The sequence below is a fragment of the Colobus angolensis genome, unplaced genomic scaffold (genome assembly GCF_000951035.1).
Source record: "Colobus angolensis palliatus isolate OR3802 unplaced genomic scaffold, Cang.pa_1.0 Scaffold839, whole genome shotgun sequence".
In the NCBI taxonomy this organism is placed as follows: domain Eukaryota; kingdom Metazoa; phylum Chordata; class Mammalia; order Primates; family Cercopithecidae; genus Colobus; species Colobus angolensis.
The window spans coordinates 19,233-21,063 of NW_012122254.1; the positions used below are offsets into that span (position 1 = coordinate 19,233).

The 1,831-nt window shown below is 46.4% G+C and overlaps 1 protein-coding gene across 1 annotated transcript in view; it reads left to right on the top strand.

Moving 5' to 3' along the window:
• LOC105503177 (cancer-related nucleoside-triphosphatase-like) overlaps nt 1-1,831 on the top strand; it is a gene marked incomplete at its 5' end in the record, with an annotated part of 10,596 nt that overhangs the window by 7,625 nt on the left and 1,140 nt on the right. The gene's annotated exons all lie outside the window — the stretch shown is intronic.

Genomic DNA, 1,831 nt, shown 5'->3' on the forward strand with positions numbered 1-1,831 from the left:
TATAAATTCTTACCAAGGGCCCTCCTACAGCCACTGGGCAGGTGCAGGGGTTCAGGTTCACTCAGCTTCCTTTCTTTCTCTTAAGGCTCCAGTGCAGAAAAAAAGAATGGTTGGGATTACCTTTTTCTTTCTGCTGTGTTCTTTATTTCCCTTTCCTGTTCCCAGCTCCCAGTTCCCTCTTCTAATTAGCCTCTCAGGAAAGACTTTCTACAACCAAAATTCTGGCTGTTGAATAAAAAGTAGACTAGAATTTCACATAAGGCAAAGACTCCTGAGGCTGGCAGATGCTGTGATCCTTGTTCTTGCGTTTGGGAGTGTGCCTTCCTCATACAGGGAATATCAGAACTGAATACTGTAGAGAGTTTCACATCAACATCTTACTGCATAATTTTCAGAAATAATCTTAGGGAAATCAAAGGGAGTATCAAAGTACTAATATTGGAGTGTTTGTATTCTACTCATTAATTTTCAAATTAATTTTTAATTTGTAATTGATATAATTGTACATATTTATGGGGTACAGTGTGATGTTTCAATGCATACATACACCATATGATGATTAAATCAGGGTAATTTTCATATCTGTCACTTTAAATTATCATTTTTTGTGGTGATGACATTCAAAATCTTCTCTTCTAGCTATCTTGAAATATACACGACCTTGTTATTTGCTCTGTAGTCACCGGACTGTGTAATGGAAGACCAGAGCAAATTCTCCAACTGTGTATCACCGTCCACTCTCACAGAGCCTGGCTGGTCAGAAGCTACTGCAATCACTGCTGAGCTCAGAGTGGACGAAAAGGGCCCCCGTGGTACCCACCTAAGTGTTGCCTCCTTTCTACTTCAGTTGGATTCCTTGGTTGCAAACAACAGGAATGGACTTCAGCTAATTTAAGTGAAAACAACATCAAAAAGCCTTATTGGCTTTGGAGTTGTTCCATGAAGCCGAAGGAAAAGCTGACTGTCCTCATTTCAAGTGGAGCCAGAGTTGCCCGGGATTGACGCAGCCAGGACCAGTAGAGATGGGATCGGCTTCTGGCTGCGTGAGCTCACTCCTCTTGGGGTGCAGATCTCAGAGAAGTCACCAGGGCCTGGCTTGCCCACTCATTGGCTGGGAGCAAGTTTCCTAGACCAGGCAGTCTCTGAAAGACAATCAGAGCACTCTTCCAAGAAGGGTGAGCAGATACCAGGAAGCAGAATTGATGAGGTCCACTCTGCATCTCCTCCTCGGACATGTATTGGCACCTACTGTATGCCAGGCCTTCTCTTCAGATACAACCACCCTGAACCTCAGAAGGCTTCCAGATGTACTCCCCACTCTTACCAGCAACCTTGGCTCAGCTCCTTCTCCGTGGCTCACCTGTTGAAATTACGTCCAGGCATAAGCACCCCTGGAAGACTTTCCTGCCCCTGACCCCTACACATGCCCCTGCTCCTGCCTGCCCCCCCCGACTCCTTCATTGTCCTCATTCATGCCTGTCCTGTCCTGGTCTGCGAGCTCCATGAGGTCAGGGTCCTTACCTGTGGTACTTCTCTATTCGCATCTCCGTGCCTGGCTCCTGCTTGCCCTTCCACCCAATCAGCATGTGTGGAGTGGATGGATATTATATGGGCCAAGGAGGAAGGCACCACGATGGGAGCAGAGATGGCCCTTCCTTCACCCTGGGGCACTTGGGATGGTGTGGTAGTGAAAGAAAAATAAACAGATCATTGGGTAAAGCTCCAGTGAACTCTTTGTTGCTTTTGTTTGTTTTTGTAATGGTGTAAGTGATAGAGAACACACTGTGGTCAGGAGGCCTGAGTCACAGTCTCTACGGAGGCACCCTCACTT